Raw genomic sequence first — 14,807 nt, 5'->3', positions numbered from 1 at the left:
TCGACCTGGCCACCCGAGCTCACCTCTCCCCCCCAGTCTGCCGAATCGCCCACCCTGTTTGAGCTGTATCCCATCCTCATAGCAGCCCATCTATGGGGTTCCGAATGGTCAAAAAAACCATTTTGTTCCATTGCAATAATTCAGCCACCGTCCACTGCATTAACAAAGGCCATTCAAACACTCCAAAAATCATGCTCCTTCTGAGATGCCTTATTTGGATTTCCACCTGCAACCAATTCGTCATTAAAGCTGAATATATTCCAGGTCACCAAAATCAAATCGCTGATGCCATATCACGTTTTCTCTTTCAGAAATTCAGAACTTTGGCTCTGAAAGCAGACACCAACCCAGCTCCAGTTCCTCCCTATTCAAAGCTCATATTCCTGTAGACCACCCTCTTAGACATCTCCACATCCTATCTATGTATTGGTTCAATACTACAAGCCGTCTCTCCCAGAACACTACAAACTTACTGGGCAGCTTAGAGTTCCTTCAAAAACTTCCACAGAGCATACAACTGAGTTTTTCCAGATCTTTCCCTCCTCTCCATATCCTCTTTCATATCTCACCTCCATAATACCAAATCAATTCAGCCAGAAACAATCAAAGTCTACCTCAGTGGCATACATTTCTTCTTTAAACTCATCCACGGCCAACAAAGCCCTTCCATTACAAACCCCCAGATAGCTCTCCTTATCAAGGGTTTACACAAAATGAATCCCACCCGTCCAGACACCAGACAACCATTAACCATCGACATCCTAACCAAATGCCTTGTTACTATTCGCTCCGGTATATTTTCCCCCAACAAAACAAGAACCCTAGACGCCATGTTCAGTTTGGCTTTCTTCAGCTTCCTCAGAGTCTCAGAACTCACCATCAACTCCACCTTCATCCCAGCCATCCACCCCACCTTCTCTGACTTTCAATTCTTAAACCATGACACAATCTGTTTCGACATCAAACAGAGTAAAACTGATCAATTGAAATGCGGACATTCAGTTTTCATTTTCAATCTGCAAACCCCCATTCAGCCATACCAGTCCCTGGCTTTTTTCTACTCCAGAGAAACTCTCAAATCACCTCTCTGCTCGACCCTCTATTTGTTGATGACAAAAACCTCCCCGTGTCTAGACATTGGTTTCAAAAGAATCTAAAAATGATCCTCAACAGATCCGGCATTCTTACCAAACATTTCTCTTCCCATTCCTTCCGCATAGGGGCCACTACTTCAGCCACCCAGAAAGGTCTATCTGAACACCAAATGAAAATGCTCAGTCGGTGGTCATCCCACACCTTCGAAACATACATTCGATCCAACCTCCATCACATCAGACAAGCACACCAAACACTCGCATCTTTTTAGACTTGGACCACACCTCCCTACTATTACGCACCACACCGCTAACCTAACTTTCCCGTTTATATATCAGGGGCTCTCCCTTTTGAAGCGCAGCGGGAGCTCTCCCGTTCGAATCGCAGTGTGAGCCCTTCGTTCAGGCCCCGTGGGGGCTTTAAATGAGATGAATTCATCTGAACAATTAAACAGCAGAGAACTTTTATTCTGTCTCACAGCATTGAGGAAGATGACGGTGCAGGTTGACTAATCAGAAGAAAGGGGCATTTCAGGTCCACCCATATGTGCGAATCAAATATTCCAGCCATATATTAGTGAAATCAGATAATCAAAACGCAGTGTCCCATGGCTATTTTTTCAATTTCCTATTTTTTATTTGAGCATTAGATCGAAATTACGAAAAACAAGTCATTATTTGTTTTTTAATAATGGTTTTGTAAACGAATAATGAAATAAGTTGTGTTTTGTTTTTCCGATTTTTAATTCCTAATTGAATGTGAAATGAACGAATGATACACGGATTTACATGGATTAAACTCTCTCACACACACTATTAATCTCTCTATCACGTGATATCAAACCTCTCTCACACGTACTATCAAATTATCTCTCTCTCACACACACACCCAAAATCATGTTCTGGGTATGTGGGAGAGAGTTTGATGTGTGCAGGTTCTGACTGGCTAAGTATTTGGCGCCGTTTTCTCTCCACCTGTGCGTGCCCCTCCCCCACCGTTGCCCTGAGTGAGGACGTGAAGATGAGCAACCTAATTAATGCCATAAACATTTGGCAAAACATTTTAAAATCTCCACAGCATCTCAACGAAATGACAAATGCCCTCCACCAGCAGCAGCCACTTAGACCAAGCACTTCTGAAGTGGCTGCAGCCACAGATGATGAAATACAATGACTCTTTTCTCCTTCAAGGTCTGTGGCAAGTAACGTTACTAGTGCAAACTAGAGATGGGAAGTCCGATTCTTTTCCGTGAACTGGTTCTTTCGGACAGTTTGTTTTAATGAACCGGTTTAAAAAACCGATTCACCAGTTCATTTATGTCATCACGCAATGATAATACATAATGCTATTATCCCGGCGGATGAAAATACACGGTCAAAACATATTCAATAAAGCCGTGTGTAAACGCATATAGCTGATTTACATTTTATTCAATTAAATAATAATAATAATCTTGGATAAGTTTCCTACATTAAAGTTTTTCAACTAAAGCACACAAAGGCCAATGATGTGCAAACGCGGATGTTTTGGCTACATGTCTAAAGTATATAAAGTAAAAAAGTCTTTTTAATCAACTCAACTTTTCACAGAATCCATGAGAAACCATAAAGAAACTTAAATTTCGCCCACTCATTCAAGTCATCAGTTCACGCATGCTCGTTATCAGCAGCTCATCGATTCTCAGCGGACATGTCCGAAGCTATGTCTTGTTTCAAAGGCTGCGTGCTAGGTAGGACGCATCCTTTGAAGGCTGCAGCATACTGAGCGTCCTCCTTTAAACAAGCCTTGTTTAAATGAGACGTCCTTCATAGGACAAACGGAAACGGAACGTATCATGACGGCACTATGACAGCACACCACTCTTTAACAAGCGCGAGCGCTTTGAGTGAGATGGGAACAAAGTCTCTTCAGAAGGGAATGTATGAAGTAAATTTTAGGAGTGGTATAATGATGTAAAGAGAAAAGAAAATACATTTTATAGGTGCACTTTTAGTCTAATACTTTATTTTAATGATATATTAATATAATTATACATATTATATACTCTGCACCCATCTACTGAGGTACTTCAACTTGGGAATTAACATTACTTGTGTTTGAACATCATATTTATGGGCAAATTGCCGTAATCTTTTTTTTTTTAGACATTTCCATTTTGTGGGTTGTGAGTGCCCACGAAGGATACATCTCATGCATCCTCCAAATTCCCATGAAAGAAGGTCACATTCGAAAGCTGCATTCGGAGTGTCCTAATCGCTTTTCTAAAACGAGACAGCCTCGATGACGTATGCGGCCAACAAATGTGACCTCCGGAGGACGCAGCCTTCCAAACGAGACACAGCCGTTTTTTCAGTTCAGTGTACTGGTGACTCATCGATTCTGCAGACTTGTTCGAAAGAGACAGTTCTCAGTTCAGTGTGTACTGTGTACTGGCTCGCGAGCTGGCAGAGACTCGCGACTGTCAATGTAATGTTGATGTTAATTTTTGCGACCAGATCATCTTCGATAAAACTGTGACAATTATGACACAACGTATTTCCAGAATGTTTTGTGTTATTATCCTTATATGCTGCTCTGTACATAAGAAGCTTTCATTTCATCCCCACACATTCAACCCTCAGTACACGAATGCTCAGTTTCAGGCAGCAGCTCGAGATACTGTTCTCAGTTCAGTGTACTGATGACTCATCGGTTCTACGGACATGTCCGAAAGAGACAGTTCTCAGTTCAGTGTACTGTTATATACTCCGGGATATTGGCTCATTTCGAGTGGGAGTGACTGTCAGGAACATCCAAACGTGAGTTTTGATTGAGTAACTTGTAGATCAGTGTTGACTCGAGCCGTGAACTGTTTCAGATGATTTGGTGAAGTGGTTCATCCAGTTCACTAAAAAGAACCGGTTCAAAAGAACGATTCGTACATGAACTGGACATTACTAGTGCAAACTTTAGTACTAACAACGTCAGCGAGACACCATGCTTCACCACACGACAATATTTCTCATCGTGAGCGTCAAAGCCAAGGAAAGGTAAGTTCAGTCTTTCTAAACAGTAGCTAGCTGGCCAAATGAATAACATCTGCTGTTATATGTATGTTTACCTCATTATCTATCTAAATATTAAAGTGAGCTACATGCAGTGATGGGCAGTAGCTTTGCTACAAATAGCGAAGCTATTAGCTTAAATACATTTCTCAGTAGCGAAAACTTCGCTAGTTTTTAAATCAAGAAGCTTTTCAGTAGCAAAGCTATATTTTAGTAGGTAGTGGCGTAGCGTTGACAAAAGCTACAACGCTACACTGAACATCAAACCATGGCTGAGTTCGTAATGGCATACTTCTCGTACTAATCCTGCCATATGTGTCTCTGGCAGAAAAAGTATGAGTAGTATGTTAGTATGCAAATCCGTACTCAGCTCGCGTGTCTGCTGCGTAAGTTATGATTCAGAAACTAAAATGTCTGATTCCCAAAAGAATAATTAATTTGAATCTTTACCTGTTCACATGCGATAACACAATGCTCTGAATCGCTTTGCGATTCAATGATTCACGCATGCGTGAATTGTTCAGAGCCGCTTCTCTCACCAATGCGCAAACGGATTACTTAATGGAGAACTCATAGCGGTTTGAAACAACATGAGGGTGAATAAATGACAATTTGTATTTATGAGTGAGATATTCCATTAAAGTTTGCTTTTCAAATGCATGACTGCTTTTATATTTATATATATATATATATATATATATATATATATATACCCAGCCTTTCTCTATTCATTTAAATTGAAAATTCATGTTCCCGTTTATGGATGTGTATGATTTTATTCTGCTAAACATGAATGAAGATCTCTGTTGGTCCATACAATGCAAGTGATTGCTGCTGATGGTTTGGCCTATGTTAGAATGAGTAACATTGTTGGCCAATGATTCTTTTCCAGGTCCGTGATGCTGCGTCACGTGATTTCAACAAAGATCTAATTCTTTTGCAACATCCAGCCTGGTGCACAGTGTGCAGGCATGCAGTAAGAACTGAGAGAGAGTTTGCATGACAGTGGACACATTATAAGCGCATTTGAGGTCAGTAAAATGTGGGAAAATAAGACATTTGAAAAAGAAGTATGCAATACCTTCAAAGGTAAAATTCCAGGGGGTGTAAGGTAGCCAACAGATTCTTGTATAATGTTGTTTAGGAATTGTTGCGGTAAGCTTCTAACAAACATAACTTTTGCTTTCTTATTTTTAGTGTGGAGTTCCTCAAGCCATGTGGAAACAAATTAGTAGCCCCCAAACTACAGGAAGGCCAGGAGCTCAATGTAATGTTTATCTTTAACATTTTTAGATCAAGAACTATATACATTCGTACATCAAGATCCCTTTTGGTAAGTACTTTAAATGGTTTTAACTGTGTATGTTGTTTGTCTTGTGTTAGAAATGAGTGGTGTGCTGTGTGATTACAGTATTCACTCGGGTTCAACATTAAAAAAAACTGGATGGCAACTTTTGTTGCTGTCAGAACAAATACTTTGTACCTTTGAAAAGATGGTTGAATAGTCAAGCTACAGTCTTCATCCAAGTATACATTGCACAATGTAAGGACAGAGGAAGGACATCAACTGACATTGCTTCAGCACTTGCACTTCCTCAGCTGAAGCGTATTACTCGGCCACAAATGGGTCTTCCAAATGGACAGTGACCCCAAGCATACCTCCAAAATTGTGGCAAAATGGCTTAAGGACAACAAAGTCAAGGTATTTGATTGGCCATCACAATGCCCTGACCTCAATCAGACGTCAAGCACACGTTCGGCATGTTAAAAAGATGATTAAATTGTCTGGATTAGAGTTGATGCACAGTCCCGGTAGAGTGTGTCATTTCACGGCAGTCTGCTGCATCCTCAGCTATGAAATGCCTGCAAGATCGGAATGATTCATGCAAGTTGTGTTCAGCAACAAGTTTGTGGCCGTGTTGCGTCATTGCATGATCTGCAAAATTTAGTGAATTGGGCGCTAAATCAGTGCAGACAGTCATTTCACCCACCCCCAAATGTCAACTGTCTTTTGGAGCATGCACACAAACTGCGTTTGTCATGAGAGTTTGCATTTGAAGGAGTGCCCGGTTGACACACACACACTGATCCTGTCACCGAAGCTTGCATTTCGCGGGAAGGTTGATGTGCGCATGGATAGCAGAGTGCAATTTGGCTTTCAAGACCCTATGCACATCCGTGTCCCACATGAAAAGCATATTTAGCGCTTGCAAAGTGAAATGAATGTAAATTGCTTCAATGCCTGACGGAAATGAGTACGGACGTGACTGACATGAATAATAAAATAAAGGCGCATCTTAAATTTATGTCGATATTTACGGGTTGTATCGAGAACACCAGATCATTGGCTATTGGATCGATGCATCGATCCAGATCGATGAATTATTACACCCCATGCCTATATGTTTTTTTTTTTTTTTTAACAAAGTTATTTGAAAAAAGCAGGACTGAGTGGGGTGGTGATGGATGTGCTATGTTTGTGTATGATTTGTATGTGATCTGTGTCTTTTCATTCCTTCCAGAGTTTTGCCCTTTGCTACAGGTGCTGATGCCATTCCACCTCGGCTGGGCAATAAAACGGTATCGGTATTTATCAACGGTACACCTTTATCGATAACGATATACATTTTTTCCGATATAGAGTGCATCCGGAAAGTATTCACAGCGCTTCACTTTTTCCACATTTTGTTATGTTACAGCCTTATTCCAAAATGGATTAAATTCATTATTTTCCTCAAAATTCTACAAACAATACCCCATAATGACAATGTGAAAGAAGTTTGTTTGAAATCTTTGCAAATTTATTAAATATAAAAAATGGAAAAAAAAAATCACATGTACATAATATTCACAGCCTTTGCTCAATACTTTGTTGAAGCACCTTTGGCACCAATTACAGCCTCAAGTCTTTTTGAGTATGATGCTACAAGCTTGGCACACCTATTTTTGGGCAGTTTCTCCCATTATTCTTTGCAGGACCTCTCAAGCTCAGGTTGGATGGGGAGCGTCGGTGCACAGCCATTTTCAGATCTCTCCAGAGATGTTCAATCGGGTTCAGGTGTGGGTTCTGGCTGGGCCACTCAAGGACATTCACAGAGTTGTCCCGTAGTTATCTTGGCTGTGTGCTTAGGGTCGTTGTCCTGTTGGAAGATGACCCTTCACCCCAGTCTGAGGTCCAGAGCGCTCTGGAGCAGGTTTTCATCAAGGATGTCTCTGTACATTGCTGCATTCATCTTTCCCTCGATCCTGACTAGACTCCCAGTTCCTGCCACTGAAAAACATCCCCACAGCATGATGCTGCCACCACCATACTTCACTGTAGGGATGGTATTGGCCAGGTGATGAGCGGTGCCTGGTTTCCTCCAGACATGACGCTTGCCATTCAGGCCAAAGAGTTCAATCTTTGTTTCTCATGGTCTGAGAGTCCTTCAGGTGCCTTTTGGCAAACTCCAGGGGGGCTGTCATGTGCCTTTTACTGAGGAGTGGCTTCTGTCTGGCCACTCTGCCATACAGGCCTGATTGGTGGAGTGCTGCAGAGATGGTTGTTCTTCTGGAAGGTTCTCCTCTCTTCACAGAGAAACGCTGGAGCTCTGTCAGAGTGACCATCGGGTTCTTGTTTGCCAAAAGGTTCTTTTGGCAAACTCCAGGGGGGCTGTCATGTGCCTTTTACTGAGGAGTGGCTTCTGTCTGGCCACTCTACCATACGGGCCTGATTGGTGGAGTGCTGCAGAGATGGTTGTTCTTCTGGAAGGTTCTCCTCTCTCCACAGAGAAATGCTGGAGCTCTGTCAGAGTGACCATCGGGTTTTTGGTCACCTACCTGACTAAGGCCCTTCTCCCCCGATCGCTCAGTTTGGCCGGGCGGCCAGCTCTAGGAAGAGTCCTGGTTGTTCCAAACTTTTTCCATTTACGGGTGATGGAGGCCACTGTGCTCACTGGGACCTTCAATGCTGCAGAAATTTTTCTGTACCCTTCCCCAGATCTGTGCCTCGATACAATCCTGTCTCGGAGGTCTACAGACAATTCCTTGGACTTCATGGCTTGGTTTGTGCTCTGACATGCACTGTTAACTGTGGGACCTTATATAGACAGGTGTGTGCCTTTCCAAATCATGTCCAATCAACTGAATTTACCACAGGTGTACTCCAATCAAGTTGTAGAAACATCTCAAGGATGATCAGTGGAAACAGGATGCACCTGAGCTCAATTTTGAGTGTCATGGCAAAGGCTGTGAATACTTATGTACGTGTGATTTTGTTTTCGTTGTTTATTTTTAATAAATTTGCAAAGATTTCAAACAAACTTCTTTCACGTTGTCATTATGGGGTATTCTTTGTAGAATTTTGAGGAAAATAATGAATTGAATCCATTTTGGAATAAAGCTGTAACAAAATGTGGAAAAAGTGAAGCGCTGTGAATACTTTCCGGATGCACTGTAATGCTCGATAGTTTCACTTAAATGCATTAAAATGTAAATAGACATGAAGTTTGGCTGCATGAACAACCCTCAAGCGTGCGCCGTACCTGGATCATAAACAGCCTATCATATGGCTTGATAAAGGAGCGTGCTACGAGTGACAAGCAAACAGCCAATAACAAGTTGCATTGCTGTGGGGTTCGGTTGCGCCATCGCCATGTGACATCAGAACACACGAACACATGCGAAAATGGGTGCCGTGCCTGCCGGTGATGAGGAGATTGTGAATGAAAAGGACATGTCAGCTCGCCAGTGTGGCAGTTTTTTGGTTTCTTTATGTCTGTCCAAATCAGAACACCGTGTGTAAGCTTTGCAAAAAAAACGTCCCGGCCAAGTACGGAAACACAAGCAACTTATTTCATCACCTTAACCGCCTCCACCCTTTGGAATATGCAGCATGTCTTCCACCACGACCTACATCTACCTCACCTCAACAAACAACCCACAAGCAGTCCACGATGGAGAGGTACTCGGCAACAATGCCTTATGAGAAATCCTCCAAACGATACAATGATATAACACTTATTTATTTAATCTTCATATAAGATATAAGAAAGAAAATATTTGTTTTTGTTTTTGACTGTTAAAACAAAAAAAAATTTTTTTGTTTGCCTTAATAGAGTGGGTAAATTAAAAATACAGTGGTTAAATTCAAACCTTTTTTCTGCTGGTCTTTGTTTAAAAAAGGTTATTAAAATGTATCAGAAATTATCGATACCGAATTATATGAAACATTATACCGTGATAAATTTTTTTAGCCGTATCGCCCAGCCCTAGTTCCACCAATAGTCTTCTCCCCTCAACCCTCAATTGAATTTCTGCATCAAGACACACCACCCACAGCTAGACTTTTGCCCATGGCCAACATCTGTATAAACTGCATTAAATTGCCATTGCATATCTCCTATCAAGCATTTAAAGAGGGCATGGAGTTTGCATTGAGCAATGCTCAAGGGTTTGGAAGAGAGTAGTTTTGAGGTTTGTTAACTATATACTGGTACATTTGACAGGGATTGTTTGCATTTGTTAGGTCCTGGAAATGTTTACACCTTAAAACATATTGCTGTTGTTTAACTGCCTGTTTAAAATGCAGTGTTTCAAGTGCTGTGGTTGCACCTAAAATCCACAGGAGAATACCATAACAATGTTGTCATACCTTTTTACTGTACCAATGCAGTATTTGCACTTTAAGATATTAGATTGTTTAGTTTTGAAGATGTTAAGCAGTATGAAACATATAATGCCTCGCATCACAGCATGAAATCTGCCATTTAATATCTATAGATTCATAAAATGTTACTACTATTTCCACTGAACATTCCAAAAGGTGCCATAGCGTGTCCTTCTAAGTAAGGTAGAGGTTTATTAACTAGGTATTAACTAGGTGATTGAAAGTTGTGAAGGTTAGCACTCTAAGTTGACTGGACTGCTAGAATCTTATGTTTTATATATTTATTTTTTTTAATACTAAGGGTACGTTTACACGACAACGATGTACTAAAAACTGAAAAGTTTTTCCTTTGCGTTTTTGAAAAGTTTAGTGTACAGACAACAACATTGTCCGAACGATCCCCGTTCACACGGGTCCGCGAAAACGACTAAAAACGCTGTGTAATGCATGCCAGGCCAGTAGTTGATGTCACTTTGTAAAGAAACACTACGCGCCTGTGCACATGTGCACATAAGCATTCTTCCACAGAATACAAACAATGAAGATGGTGAAAGCATCGATCAGTTTTGTCTGGACGGATGATGAGGTTGCTTTATTACTACAAATACTTTGCTGGAGAAGTGTCAATAAACAAAAAATTTGGAGCAGCACAAACACAGTCCTGTAGTCCGCCATTGTAGTTTTGAATGTCTCGCCCGTTGTTTTGAAGTACTCGCGCGCATGCCTATAGACTGAACTTTCAAGATTATTCAATAAACTCTGCTCATTTTTACCATCACTTCGTCTCCTGCCTTCTTTTGTATTCCCCCTGCTGACTCTTGGGCTGGTAGGAGAGTAATTTAACATAACAAGCTGTTGATGTTGACTGGTTTTGAATATCAGACAGAACTCTGATATATGGATATCATCTGATGGAGAGAGAGGTCTTGTGTACACTTGATCTAACATGCATTTTCACTGCCTCATGTTTTCATATTCTAAGCATATCATTGAATACTGTTCATGGCATCACATCTCTGTCTATAGGCTATATACATAAGCGGTGGGTGAATGAATTGCAGGGTAAAGGTACATCAAATAAAATTATGTAAATAAATAAATAACATTTAAAATACAAATACATTTTTCCCATCTGAATCCATACATTAATTTCAAGATTTTCAAATTGTAGGTTCTGCCTACTGTACAATGTTCACACTATACAAAACACTCCATATGAATAAATTGTTGATTATTGTTATTTGCACAGACACCAGTATTTATATTGATAATTATACATCTCAAATTGATGCCTATCAATCCATCATTCTTTATATAACACGTAATACGCATGTGCAATGCGTTTGAACATTGTAAACATGTAGACGAATTGTGTGACGGCGTCTGAAGGAGCGTCCGATTGGGTCAAGCTGTTGCAGTCTGACACGCCAACGCTGTATTCGGACCTCGCGTGACCATAGGCTTCCTAGTACGTACCGTTCCCCTGCATTTGGGGTAGTAAGAAAAATATCGGCAACCACTGTATTCAATCCATCATCGGATATCGAGTATTCTTGTGGTGGGATCTCAAGCCGTACTCTGTGTCGGTAGAGCGTTGGCGTGCTGACTCCCAAACACGATTGTGTGTATGTGTGTGTGTGTGAGAGAGAGAGAGAGAGACTTTTGACTTTTAAAGCCCTTTTAATTTACGCCATTTTCCAAAACATTACAGAACACATGTACAAAACACACACACAAAATAAAAATAAAATAAAAATAAACACAACACAATTTTACCAATTAAAAACCATATTTCCAAACTCGCTCATTGTCACTAATGCCTTTCTCACGCCCCACCTCATTTTGAAAAAAGGTTCATTATCAATTTGTTTGTAATATGCAAATTCAAAAGCTACCCTAAATTCTACCAATGATTTAAAAAGAGACATTTTTACATTGATGTGTTTTCAGGATGGCTAACTTGGCTTGGCCCATTAAAGAATTGGCAAGCACACACTGTTCGCGCCACGATTGTTTATACTTACAACCAAAAATAAAAAGGTTATTTGTAAAAGAAAATCCCAATTTCATTAGTTTTTCCAATAGTACAAAAAGTGAAACCAGCCTTGAACACTCACAAAATAAATGAAACACAGTGTCAGAAGCCTTACAGAATTAACATTCAGGTAAAACCATTCTGTTAATTTTAGAAACAAAGGTGTTCGTAGCCAACGCACTGTGAAGTATTCTCCACTGTAGATCTCCACATTTCTTGGGAATAGGAGGCTTATACAACAGCCTCCATGAGGGATTTACATCTCTGGGCACAGAAAGGTAAGTCCTCCATTTAGTATCTATCCTTTCCTTCAACTGACCAAAGTGTGCTGATTTAGCACAAATATGATAAACCGTTTTCTTCCCCATACTTTGGAAATTCAAACCCCTTTAACAAAAAAACCTTAGTGTTCTCTTCAATAACCAAATTGTTTGAGACAATTTTAATGCAGGAAATGTCTGAGATATCAAGCCATTAATTAAAGCAGAAGTGAATACTGGGGGAAAAACAAGCTTTAAAGCTCTTAACTTTATTCTCACTGACCTAATCCCAACCTGGTCAGCAAGTGACTGAGCCGTTCACCACTGACCTCTTGTTATATCAAGCAGGTCCATAACTAGTTATTCCAGCATTTAAAAACATTTTGATTACAGAATGGAGGCTGTAGCTTAAAAAGAGGATTAAAAAACAAAGGTTCTGCACACCCATAATTTTCATCACCCACTCTTGAGAATTTTAACAAACTCCATGGTTGAAAAATTGTAAGTCTTCTCAATTAAAAATAACTCTTTGTCAAGGTCTGTTCCTCCAAGATCTTTAATAATGTACAAACAATAATCAATCCATGGCACACAATCAGAGCAGTACAGCAGTTTTTGCAGTGTTTGTAGTCTCATTGCTGCAATTTTTGATTCAACATGTATAAGGCCTTGACCTCCCTCTGCAATGGGAAGATAGTGCACACTAGGAGGAAGCCACTGATGGCCATTTTAAAAAAAAATCAACAAATCCCCTTTGAACTTTTAATAGCAGTTCTTTAGGGGGATCTAACACTGTAACTTTATGCCACAGCATTGAAGCTGCCAGATTATTAATTACCAGGCATCTTCCTCTTTATGAGAGCTGTGGGAGAATCTACTTCCACTATTGAATTTTACCAATAACCCGGTCAACCACTCCTTCCCAGTTCTTCTCCATATACTGGTCAGTTCCAAAATAAATGCCAAAAACTTTTAAACCATCCCATTATCACTGCTTTGGCAACTGAGGAGATCCTGTGCTATGCTAGTCTCCCAAAGTACATTTTTCCCAATTTATACATGCAGAGGTAGCTTTCTGAAAAATATTCAAACATGAAATTATACTATCAATATCATTTGAATTCCTAATTATCAGAGTTACATCATCTGTGTATGCTATAAGTTTTACTTGGGAAACTTTAGGGCAGCCAGGGACACCAATACATACACATAGCCTTTTTCTCAGCAGACTTAAAAATGCTCAATAGAAATAGCATAGAGTAAACCTGAGAGAGGACACCCATGTCTTATTCCTCTTGTCACTGAAAGGGCCTTGTCAAAGTGCCATTTACTCTTAACATGCTATAAATATCACTATACATGAGCTTAATAAAGGACACAAAATGATGACCAAATCCAAAAGCCTCAAGAGTCTTAAATAAGGATGGTCCACCCTATCAAAGTCTTTTTCTTGGTCCAAAGACAGAAGGTTATGTTTTTTGCCAATGTAATAATGTCTCTAACCAAAAAAAGGTTGTCAAATATTGTTTGGTTAGGGCTTTATGATTATAGCAAAAGTCATAATTGTCGATTATTGCCCTTGATATTGTAATCGCGATTATTAATGTTGATTAAAATATTAAATTACCGTGACGTCACAAAGTAAGCAAAGTAGCAGATTTCAATGGTGGATATGAATTGCGCTCCAGTTTGTTTTAAGCATTAAATATTGTAATAATGTTTGTTAATGTTAGGCCAAACTCTCCAATTACAATGACTGCTGTCATTCACTGCAGGTTTACATTGTTTGAGACCTGCATTACGATGCAAGCTCAATGATGCTCCACACAAAGTTCTGCACTCTCGCGAATGCTCTCATTAAAAACAAAGCTGTCTAATCAGCATAATACATCAATTATTTACACCGCGTCTATGCCTTGATTAGAACGGGAGCATTTTAGTTTTGTCGTGTTGCTTATTTGCAGTGTATTTACATCTATGTTCAAAGCGAGCTGTGCAATATGCATTGAATCCAAAATAATTTCAAAGTGGTTTTCGCTCTTGTTCTACAGCTTCTTTTCGAGTGTCAGGTGATGTTTCTTCAGTATTAATTTTCATGTTCCACCACGAACAGAGGTGGATACAGTAAGACTGATCGTTCTGAATAACAGTTTCTATACAGCCCTGCAATCTGTTGGTTAAGGCTTTTGAAAAGATTTTGAGATCAACACACAGCAAGGAGACGGGGCGCCAGTTCTTTAAGCAACCATGGTCTCCTTTTTTGGGGATCAAAGTTAAAACCACTCTCCAACAGCTTAGAGGAAGGGTCACTCTTTCAATACTTTCCAACAAAACATCGTACAAGTCCTGACCAATTAAGTTCCAAAAAGCCTTATAAAACTCAGCTGGAAGACCATCCAAACCAGGTGACTTTCCGGAATCCGGAATCCAGATTGGAGCATTGTGTGTGGGGGCAGTTTGGGGTTTTCGGCTTGTGTCTGAGAAGATTGGAGAGTGAACAGACATCAGATTCTTCCTCATGTTTTTCGCCCTCCCCTTTAGCGAAAGCACGATGCAGAACGAGGGGGCTGGAATAAGAGAATATTCCACAATGGAGTGATGGCGAACCATCATGCGAATGTCTGTGCCATTATTCTTTCGGGATGCTATCAGGAGATGCAAGGTATTTTAACTCTCTTCTTTTTTTTTTTTTTTTGTCTTTCGCCCATTCATGGACCACATGGGCA

Source organism: Myxocyprinus asiaticus, chromosome 11 (genome assembly GCF_019703515.2).
Source record: "Myxocyprinus asiaticus isolate MX2 ecotype Aquarium Trade chromosome 11, UBuf_Myxa_2, whole genome shotgun sequence".
In the NCBI taxonomy this organism is placed as follows: Eukaryota; Metazoa; Chordata; class Actinopteri; order Cypriniformes; family Catostomidae; genus Myxocyprinus; species Myxocyprinus asiaticus.
Note: the sequence above shows the minus strand (reverse complement) of the source record.